The following is an 11,950-nucleotide window of genomic DNA, read 5'->3' on the forward strand; positions in this document are numbered from 1 at the left end:
GGAAGTGCTGTCCGAGCTTTGAAAGGACTTGATTGCATTGAGTTTATGATCTAAGACTTGGATTTGAGCAAGGCAATGATATATGATGGATGGTTTCTGATCCATGGAGGTGAGTGACCCTAAACTGTTTCCAAAGTTACTTTTGAACTATTTTCTTGCATTATTTACTTGATTGCATATCATGCGTGCTTGTATGTGAGTGTCCCTTGTTTGTTGTATTTTCTTGACTTCATGACTTGTATTATTGTTTGATAACGTGTTAAGTGCTTTCAATGATTTCCAAAACGAGTTTTCTAGGCGAGTGTGTACTTTATCGCACTCGACCTCGATAAATGTGAAATTTTCAAAGATGGAACGATTGAAATGTTACTTGTGCATGAATGTAAGCCTTTTGGCTGAACTGGCCACTGCCCCTTGTTACCGATCGACTCGAGCCAGAAGCGAACTCGGTCGGGCGATATGGTGACCTGGGTGAACGTTTGGTATACTCGAGTATTACCTTGTAGGTTGCTGGAGGTTGGTGGAGCCTGGCCGATGTCCAGGAAAGGTTGAATGAACGAACGAACGAACGAACGAGGGTTTTATTGATAAATGAAAAATGCATTTTCAAATGAATGAAGGAAAGGGAAATGACAGGAGAACGAACGAATGAACGAATGAACGAACGAACGTATCCTTTTCATGTATGGTTTCTTGTAAATGTTGTAATTGTTTCTTGACTTATCGTTTGATATATGACATCTTTGAAATGAACTATTGTGAAACCGATTTGATTACTGATTTTACTGCTTACTCGCTGAGCTTCTAGCTCACCCCAAAACGATTTTATTCCCCTCCACAGGGCTCAAGGAGAAGGAATGACTTGTAGTACTTATTCACGTGACTGGATGGCTTATTTGGATTTGTTTCCGCTTCGCTTATGACATGTAATTATTGGAGAATTTGATGTAATATTTGAGATGTACATTGTATTTGTTTGAGGACTGTAGTGAACGACTGAGTCCCGGCGAGAGTTGGGCAGGCGACCCGCCGAACCTTGGGGTACGCCCTAGGGGGAGGTGGGGCCGTCACAGTTGGTATCAGAGCTTAGGCTTCAGATCTCTGTAGTGTATCCTAGGCTTGAAGTTTAGGATGCCGGACTGTGGGTTTGATTTGACTCTTAGTGTTTGCTTGGAATGCTTGAGTGATTCTTGCGGAATTTCTTGACTTGATTGGTACAAGATGGAATGTCGAGGACGACATTCTTTTAAGGAGGGGAGTTTGTGACGCTCCAAAAGAATGAGTGCGAGAACCCGAAAATTTTCTAAGTTTCTAGGGTTTATTGTACTGTTCGCCCGCCTTTTCGACATTTTCTTTATTAGAAAATTCCCCAGATAATTTTATTGAGTAAATATAGTTTTTAGATGATTTTTCTAGTATCAGTTAGTTTTTGAGAAATTAAGAACATATATCGGACGTGGGACCCACTAGTGCGGAAAGTTCGGTAAAATTCGGCCAGTTAGGTTAAGTTTTAGATACCAGATTTATTTTACCAGGTGCTAAAAGATAAATAGAGGTTGTTATATGGATGAGAGTGGAGAGACAAAAAGATAAGTTTTAAACCTAAAGGTGACAAGTGTCACCATCCAATTCACTCTTGACTTTGACCATTTAACTTTACCTTTACCTTTACCAAATAAATACCACAAATTGGCCAAAACATCCTCTTATTTTCTCCACTCTTGGCCGAATTTCTTGGAGAGTAAAAGAAAGAAAAGCTTCCAATTTTTGCCTTCATTTCTTGCTCAATCTTGGGATTCAACCGTTAAAATTCTAAATTCCTCCATAAAAGTCACTTGCTTAGGAAGATTGAAGGTAGTGGAGGAGTGATTAGAGAAGGCAAAGGACTAAACCATCACCTTTCTTGATATTTCAAGGTATCATGTCTAGCAATCCTTTCTTTGTTCTTGATGATGTTAAATTAGTGACTTGTGGTGGCTAAAGAGATGTTTTAGTGGAAGATTTCACGATTTTGGTTGAGATTAATGACTTTTTCTATTTACTCATGATTTTTCTGTTTTAATATGATTCATACGGTGTGGTTATGTATGATGATTGCAAATGATATAGAATGAAGCTAGAAGGTGTATTTGGTGGTTAATTGCAAGAAATTTCTGTTTAGGAAGGAAAATTGGAAAACTATGGTTTATGTTCCTACATTCTGCCCGATTTTGTAGCTCATAGTTAGAGGCCGAATTGGCCTTGGGTTAAAACATGAAAGTTGTATGGAATGATATTTTAGAGGTTTCTTCAAAATTTCAGGTCAATCGGAGCCGCGTACCTTGAGAAAAGATGGAATTACCCTTGCTGCCCTGGTTCTACCCGAATTTGAGAATTGCTTCGGTAATGGGTTATTTGGGTTGGGAATGCTTCGGAATTGGTTGTTGAGGTCTTCTGATGAATTTTAACCCTGTTTCTTAGCTTTCGTATGGCTTTAGAATTACTGGATTTGGACTTACGTAGCCTGATTTATGATGTTTCCACCAGAATGCAATTTGTGAACCTGTTTTTCCGGTTCTGGTGTAGTATGTTGCATTTTTGACCTGGTTACACTCGAAACTGGGCTGACTGACCTTCTTCAATATTGTAGCCTTATCTCTTAGTTTCGAAACGGTGTATCTTGCACCTCCATCCGATAATCGTAGTGTCATTGGTGCCAAAACCGCAAAATGATGTCAAAAACTATTTTTCTGGTTTTGAGCTTAACTTTCATTTCCGGACTTTTCCCTAACTTGAATTGTACTTGTACTACTTGGAGCTTACTGAACGGCTATTGAATGAACTTATTTGTGTGACTTTGGGACTGGCCGAGGAAATAATGAAGCCATGATGGCTGGAAAAGTTAGCAAATTTAGTGGAAGTGTTGTCCGAGCTTTGAAAGGACTTGATTGCATTGAGTTTGTGATCTAAGACTTGGATTTGAGCAAGGCAATGATATATGATGGATGGTTTCTGAGCCATGGAGGTGAGTGACCCTAAACTGTTTCCAAAGTTACTTTTGAACTGTTTTCTTGCATTATTTACTCGATTGCATATCATGCGTGCTTGTATGTGAGTGTTTCTTGTTTGTTGTATTTTCTTGACTTCATGACTTGTATTATTGTTTGATAACGTGTTAAGTGCTTTCAATGATTTCCAAAACGAGTTTTCTAGGCGAGTGTGTACTTTATCGCACTCGACCTCGATAAATGTGAAATTTTCAAAGATGGAACGATTGAAATGTTACTTGTGCATGAATGTATGCCTTTTGGCTGAACTGGCCACTGCCCCTTGTTACCGATCGACTCGAGCCAGAAGCGGACTCGGTCGGGCGATATGGTGACCTGGGTGAACGTTTGGTATACTCGAGTATTACCTTGTAGGTTGGTGGAGATTGGTGGAGCCTGGCCGATGTCCAGGAAAGGTTGAATGAACTAACGAACGAACGAACGAGGGTTTTATTGATAAATGAAAAATGCATTTTCAAATGAATGAAGGAAAGGGGAATGACAGGAGAACGAACGAATGAATGAACGAACGTATCCTTTTCATGTATGGTTTCTTGTAAATGTTGTAATTGTTTCTTGACTTATCGTTTGATATATGACATCTTTGAAATGAACTATTGTGAAACCGATTTGATTACTGATTTTACTGCTTACTCGCTGAGCTTCTAGCTCACCCCAAAACGATTTTATTCCCCTCCACAGGGCTCAAGGAGAAGGAATGACTTGTAGTACTTATTCACGTGACTGGATGGCTTATTTGGATTTGTTTCCGCTTCGCTTATGACATGTAATTATTGGAGAATTTGATGTAATATTTGAGATGTACATTGTATTTGTTTGAGGACTGTAGTGAACGACTGAGTCCCGGCGAGAGTTGGGCAGGCGACCCGCCGAACCTTGGGGTACGCCCTAGGGGGAGGTGGGGCCGTCACAGTTGGTATCAGAGCTTAGGCTTCAGATCTCTGTAGTGTATCCTAGGCTTGAAGTTTAGGATGCCGGACTGTGGGTTTGATTTGACTCTTAGTGTTTGCTTGGAATGCTTGAGTGATTCTTGCGGAATTTCTTGACTTGATTGGTACAAGATGGAATGTCGAGGACGACATTCTTTTAAGGAGGGGAGTTTGTGACGCTCCAAAAGAATGAGTGCGAGAACCCGAAAATTTTCTAAGTTTCTAGGGTTTATTGTACTGTTCGCCCGCCTTTTCGACATTTTCTTTATTAGAAAATTCCCCAGATAATTTTATTGAGTAAATATAGTTTTTAGATGATTTTTCTAGTATCAGTTAGTTTTTGAGAAATTAAGAACATATATCGGACGTGGGACCCACTAGTGCGGAAAGTTCGGTAAAATTCGGCCAGTTAGGTTAAGTTTTAGATACCAGATTTATTTTACCAGGTGCTAAAAGATAAATAGAGGTTGTTATATGGATGAGAGTGGAGAGACAAAAAGATAAGTTTTAAACCTAAAGGTGACAAGTGTCACCATCCAATTCACTCTTGACTTTGACCATTTAACTTTACCTTTACCTTTACCAAATAAATACCACAAATTGGCCAAAACATCCTCTTATTTTCTCCACTCTTGGCCGAATTTCTTGGAGAGTAAAAGAAAGAAAAGCTTCCAATTTTTGCCTTCATTTCTTGCTCAATCTTGGGATTCAACCGTTAAAATTCTAAATTCCTCCATAAAAGTCACTTGCTTAGGAAGATTGAAGGTAGTGGAGGAGTGATTAGAGAAGGCAAAGGACTAAACCATCACCTTTCTTGATATTTCAAGGTATCATGTCTAGCAATCCTTTCTTTGTTCTTGATGATGTTAAATTAGTGACTTGTGGTGGCTAAAGAGATGTTTTAGTGGAAGATTTCACGATTTTGGTTGAGATTAATGACTTTTTCTATTTACTCATGATTTTTCTGTTTTAATATGATTCATACGGTGTGGTTATGTATGATGATTGCAAATGATATAGAATGAAGCTAGAAGGTGTATTTGGTGGTTAATTGCAAGAAATTTCTGTTTAGGAAGGAAAATTGGAAAACTATGGTTTATGTTCCTACATTCTGCCCGATTTTGTAGCTCATAGTTAGAGGCCGAATTGGCCTTGGGTTAAAACATGAAAGTTGTATGGAATGATATTTTAGAGGTTTCTTCAAAATTTCAGGTCAATCGGAGCCGCGTACCTTGAGAAAAGATGGAATTACCCTTGCTGCCCTGGTTCTACCCGAATTTGAGAATTGCTTCGGTAATGGGTTATTTGGGTTGGGAATGCTTCGGAATTGGTTGTTGAGGTCTTCTGATGAATTTTAACCCTGTTTCTTAGCTTTCGTATGGCTTTAGAATTACTGGATTTGGACTTACGTAGCCTGATTTATGATGTTTCCACCAGAATGCAATTTGTGAACCTGTTTTTCCGGTTCTGGTGTAGTATGTTGCATTTTTGACCTGGTTACACTCGAAACTGGGCTGACTGACCTTCTTCAATATTGTAGCCTTATCTCTTAGTTTCGAAACGGTGTATCTTGCACCTCCATCCGATAATCGTAGTGTCATTGGTGCCAAAACCGCAAAATGATGTCAAAAACTATTTTTCTGGTTTTGAGCTTAACTTTCATTTCCGGACTTTTCCCTAACTTGAATTGTACTTGTACTACTTGGAGCTTACTGAACGGCTATTGAATGAACTTATTTGTGTGACTTTGGGACTGGCCGAGGAAATAATGAAGCCATGATGGCTGGAAAAGTTAGCAAATTTAGTGGAAGTGTTGTCCGAGCTTTGAAAGGACTTGATTGCATTGAGTTTGTGATCTAAGACTTGGATTTGAGCAAGGCAATGATATATGATGGATGGTTTCTGAGCCATGGAGGTGAGTGACCCTAAACTGTTTCCAAAGTTACTTTTGAACTGTTTTCTTGCATTATTTACTCGATTGCATATCATGCGTGCTTGTATGTGAGTGTTTCTTGTTTGTTGTATTTTCTTGACTTCATGACTTGTATTATTGTTTGATAACGTGTTAAGTGCTTTCAATGATTTCCAAAACGAGTTTTCTAGGCGAGTGTGTACTTTATCGCACTCGACCTCGATAAATGTGAAATTTTCAAAGATGGAACGATTGAAATGTTACTTGTGCATGAATGTATGCCTTTTGGCTGAACTGGCCACTGCCCCTTGTTACCGATCGACTCGAGCCAGAAGCGGACTCGGTCGGGCGATATGGTGACCTGGGTGAACGTTTGGTATACTCGAGTATTACCTTGTAGGTTGGTGGAGATTGGTGGAGCCTGGCCGATGTCCAGGAAAGGTTGAATGAACTAACGAACGAACGAACGAGGGTTTTATTGATAAATGAAAAATGCATTTTCAAATGAATGAAGGAAAGGGGAATGACAGGAGAACGAACGAATGAATGAACGAACGTATCCTTTTCATGTATGGTTTCTTGTAAATGTTGTAATTGTTTCTTGACTTATCGTTTGATATATGACATCTTTGAAATGAACTATTGTGAAACCGATTTGATTACTGATTTTACTGTTTACTCGCTGAGCTTCTAGCTCACCCCAAAAGGATTTTATTCCCCTCCACAGGGCTCAAGGCGAAGGAAGGACTTGTAGTACTTATTCACGTGACTGGATGGTTTATTTGGAATTGTTTCCGCTTCGCTTATGACATGTAATTATTGGAGAATTTGATGTAATATTTGAGATGTACATTGTATTTGTTTGAGGACTGTAGTGAACGACTGAGTCCCGGCGAGAGCTGGGCAGGCGACCCGCCGAACCTTGGGGTACGCCCTAGGGGGAGGTGGGGCCGTCACAGTTGGTATCAGAGCTTAGGCTTCAGATCTCTGTAGTGTATCCTAGGCTTGAAGTTTAGGATGCCGGACTGTGGGTTTGATTTGACTCTTAGTGTTTGCTTGGAATGCTTGAGTGATTCTTGCGGAATTTCTTGACTTGATTGGTACAAGATGGAATGTCGAGGACGACATTCTTTTAAGGAGGGGAGTTTGTGACGCTCCAAAAGAATGAGTGCGAGAACCCGGAAATTTTCTAAGTTTCTAGGGTTTATTGTATTGTTCGCCCGCCTTTTCGACATTTTCTTTATTAGAAAATTCCCCAGATAATTTTATTGAGTAAATATAGTTTTTAGATGATTTTTCTAGTATCAGTTAGTTTTTGAGAAATTAAGAACATATATCGGACGTGGGACCCACTAGTGCGGAAAGTTCGATAAAATTCGACCAGTTAGGTTAAGTTTTGGATACCGGATTTATTTTACCAGGTGCTAAGAGATAATTAGAGGTTGTTATATGGATGAGAGTGGAGAGACAAAAAGATAAGTTTTAAACCTAAAGGTGACAAGTGTCACCATCCAATTCACTCTTGACTTTGACCATTTAACTTTACCTTTACCTTTACCAAATAAATACCACAAATTGGCCAAAACATCCTCTTATTTTCTCCACTCTTGGCCGAATTTCTTGGAGAGCAAAAGAAAGAAAAGCTTCCAATTTTTGCCTTCATTTCTTGCTCAATCTTGGGATTCAACCGTTAAAATTCCAAATTCCTCCATAAAAGTCACTTGCTTAGGAAGATTGAAGGTAGTGGTGGAGTGATTAGAGAAGGCAAAGGACTAAACCATCACCTTTCTTGATATTTCAAGGTATCATGTCTAGCAATCCTTTCTTTGTTCTTGATGATGTTAAATTAGTGACTTGTGGTGGCTAAAGAGATGTTTTAGTGGAAGATTTCACGATTTTGGTTGAGATTAATGACTTTTTCTATTTACTCATGATTTTTCTGTTTTAATATGATTCATACGGTGTGGTTATGTATGATGATTGCAAATGATATAGAATGAAGCTAGAAGGTGTTTTTGGTGGTTAATTGCAAGAAATTTCTGTTTAGGAAGGAAAATTGGAAAACTATGGTTTATGTTCCTACATTCTGCCCGGTTTTGTAGCTCATAGTTAGAGGCCGAATTGGCCTTGGATTAAAACATGAAAGTTGTAGGGAATGATATTTTAGAGGTGCCTACAAAATTTAAGGTCAATCGGAGCAGCTTACTTTGAGAAAAGATGGAATTACCCTTGCTGCCCTGGTTCTACCCGAATTTGAGAATTGCTTCAGTAATGGGTTATTTTGGTTGGGAATGCTTCGGAATTGGTTATTGAGATCTTCTGATGAATTGTAGCCCTATTTCTTAGCTTTCGGATGGCTTTGGAATTACTGGATTTGGACTTACGTAGCCTGATTTATGATGTTTGCACCAGAATGCAATTTGTGAACCTGTTTTTGCGGTTCTGGTGTAGTATATTGCAGTTTTGTCCTGGTTACACTCGAAACTGGGCTGAGTGACCTTCTTCAAAATTGTAGCCTTATCTCTTAGCTTCGAAACGGTGTATCTTGTACCTCCATCCGATAATCGTAGTATCATTGGTGCCGAAACACAAAATGATGTCAAAAACAGTTTTTCTGGTTTTGAGCTTAACTTTCATTTCCGGACTTTTCCCTATTTGAATTGTACTTGTACTACTTGGAGCTTACTGAACGGCTATTGAATGAACTTATTTGTGTGACTTTGGGACTGGCCGAGGAAATAATGAAGCCATGATGGCTGTAAAAGTTAGCAAATTTAGTGGAAGTGCTGTCCGAGCTTTGAAAGGACTTGATTGCATTGAGTTTATGATCTAAGACTTGGATTTGAGCAAGGCAATGATATATGATGGATGGTTTCTGATCCATGGAGGTGAGTGACCCTAAACTGTTTCCAAAGTTACTTTTGAACTATTTTCTTGCATTATTTACTTGATTGCATATCATGCGTGCTTGTATGTGAGTGTCCCTTGTTTGTTGTATTTTCTTGACTTCATGACTTGTATTATTGTTTGATAACGTGTTAAGTGCTTTCAATGATTTCCAAAACGAGTTTTCTAGGCGAGTGTGTACTTTATCGCACTCGACCTCGATAAATGTGAAATTTTCAAAGATGGAACGATTGAAATGTTACTTGTGCATGAATGTAAGCCTTTTGGCTGAACTGGCCACTGCCCCTTGTTACCGATCGACTCGAGCCAGAAGCGAACTCGGTCGGGCGATATGGTGACCTGGGTGAACGTTTGGTATACTCGAGTATTACCTTGTAGGTTGCTGGAGGTTGGTGGAGCCTGGCCGATGTCCAGGAAAGGTTGAATGAACGAACGAACGAACGAACGAGGGTTTTATTGATAAATGAAAAATGCATTTTCAAATGAATGAAGGAAAGGGGAATGACAGGAGAACGAACGAATGAACGAATGAACGAACGAACGTATCCTTTTCATGTATGGTTTCTTGTAAATGTTGTAATTGTTTCTTGACTTATCGTTTGATATATGACATCTTTGAAATGAACTATTGTGAAACCGATTTGATTACTGATTTTACTGCTTACTCGCTGAGCTTCTAGCTCACCCCAAAACGATTTTATTCCCCTCCACAGGGCTCAAGGAGAAGGAATGACTTGTAGTACTTATTCACGTGACTGGATGGCTTATTTGGATTTGTTTCCGCTTCGCTTATGACATGTAATTATTGGAGAATTTGATGTAATATTTGAGATGTACATTGTATTTGTTTGAGGACTGTAGTGAACGACTGAGTCCCGGCGAGAGTTGGGCAGGCGACCCGCCGAACCTTGGGGTACGCCCTAGGGGGAGGTGGGGCCGTCACAGTTGGTATCAGAGCTTAGGCTTCAGATCTCTGTAGTGTATCCTAGGCTTGAAGTTTAGGATGCCGGACTGTGGGTTTGATTTGACTCTTAGTGTTTGCTTGGAATGCTTGAGTGATTCTTGCGGAATTTCTTGACTTGATTGGTACAAGATGGAATGTCGAGGACGACATTCTTTTAAGGAGGGGAGTTTGTGACGCTCCAAAAGAATGAGTGCGAGAACCCGAAAATTTTCTAAGTTTCTAGGGTTTATTGTACTGTTCGCCCGCCTTTTCGACATTTTCTTTATTAGAAAATTCCCCAGATAATTTTATTGAGTAAATATAGTTTTTAGATGATTTTTCTAGTATCAGTTAGTTTTTGAGAAATTAAGAACATATATCGGACGTGGGACCCACTAGTGCGGAAAGTTCGGTAAAATTCGGCCAGTTAGGTTAAGTTTTAGATACCAGATTTATTTTACCAGGTGCTAAAAGATAAATAGAGGTTGTTATATGGATGAGAGTGGAGAGACAAAAAGATAAGTTTTAAACCTAAAGGTGACAAGTGTCACCATCCAATTCACTCTTGACTTTGACCATTTAACTTTACCTTTACCTTTACCAAATAAATACCACAAATTGGCCAAAACATCCTCTTATTTTCTCCACTCTTGGCCGAATTTCTTGGAGAGTAAAAGAAAGAAAAGCTTCCAATTTTTGCCTTCATTTCTTGCTCAATCTTGGGATTCAACCGTTAAAATTCTAAATTCCTCCATAAAAGTCACTTGCTTAGGAAGATTGAAGGTAGTGGAGGAGTGATTAGAGAAGACAAAGGACTAAACCATCACCTTTCTTGATATTTCAAGGTATCATGTCTAGCAATCCTTTCTTTGTTCTTGATGATGTTAAATTAGTGACTTGTGGTGGCTAAAGAGATGTTTTAGTGGAAGATTTCATGATTTTGGTTGAGATTGATGACTTTTTCTATTTACTCATGATTTTTCTGTTTTAATATGATTCATATGGTGTGGCTATGTATGATGATTGGAAATGATATAGAATGAAGCTAGAAGGTGTATTTGGTGGTTAATTGCAAGAAATTTCTGTTTTGGAAGGAAAATTGGAAAACTAGGGTTTATGTTCCTACATTCTGCCCGGTTTTGTAGCTCACAGTTAGAGGCTGAATTGGCCTTGGGTTAAAACATGAAAGTTGTAGGGAATGATATTTTAGAGGTGCCTGCAAAATTTAAGCTCAATCGGAGTAGCTTACCTTGAGAAAAAACGGAATTACCTTTGCTGCCCTGGTTCTACCCGAATTTGAGAATTGCTTCTGTAATGGGTTATGTTGGTTGGGAATGCTTCGGAATTGGTTGTTGAGATCTTCTGATGAATTGTAGCCCTATTTCTTAGCTTTCGGATGGCTTTGGAATTACTGGATTTGGACTTACGTAGCCTGATTTATGATGTTTGCACCAGAATGCAATTTGTGAACCTGTTTTTGCGGTTCTGGTGTAGTATATTGCATTTTTGACCTGATTACACTGGGAACTGGGCTGAGTGACCTTCTTCAATATTGTAGCCTTATCTCTTAGATTCGAAACGGTGTATCTTTCACCTCCATCCGATAATCGTAGTGTCATTGGTGCCAAAACCGCAAAATGATGTCAAAAACTGTTTTTCTGGTTTTGAGCTTAACTTTCATTTCCGGACTTTTCCCTAGTTTGAATTGTACTTGTACTACTTGGAGCTTACTGAACGGCTATTGAATGAACTTATTTGTGTGACTTTGGGACTGGCCGAGGAAATAATGAAGCCATGATGGCTGGAAAAGTTAGCAAATTTAGTGGAAGTGCTGTCCGAGCTTTGAAAGGACTTGATTGCATTGAGTTTGTGATCTAAGACTTGGATTTGAGAAAGGCAATGATATATGATGGATGGTTTCTGAGCCATGGAGGTGAGTGACCCTAAACTGTTTCCAAAGTTACTTTTGAACTGTTTTCTTGCATTATTTACTCGATTGCATATCATGCGTGCTTGTATGTGAGTGTTCCTTGTTTGTTGTATTTTCTTGACTTCATGACTTGTATTATTGTTTGATAACGTGTTAAGTGCTTTCAATGATTTCCAAAACGAGTTTTCTAGGCGAGTGTGTACTTTATCGCACTCGACCTCGATAAATGTGAAATTTTCAAAGATGGAACGATTGAAATTTTACTTGTGCATGAATGTAAGC

Source organism: Coffea arabica, chromosome 6e (genome assembly GCF_036785885.1).
Source record: "Coffea arabica cultivar ET-39 chromosome 6e, Coffea Arabica ET-39 HiFi, whole genome shotgun sequence".
Taxonomy (NCBI): Eukaryota; Viridiplantae; Streptophyta; class Magnoliopsida; order Gentianales; family Rubiaceae; genus Coffea; species Coffea arabica.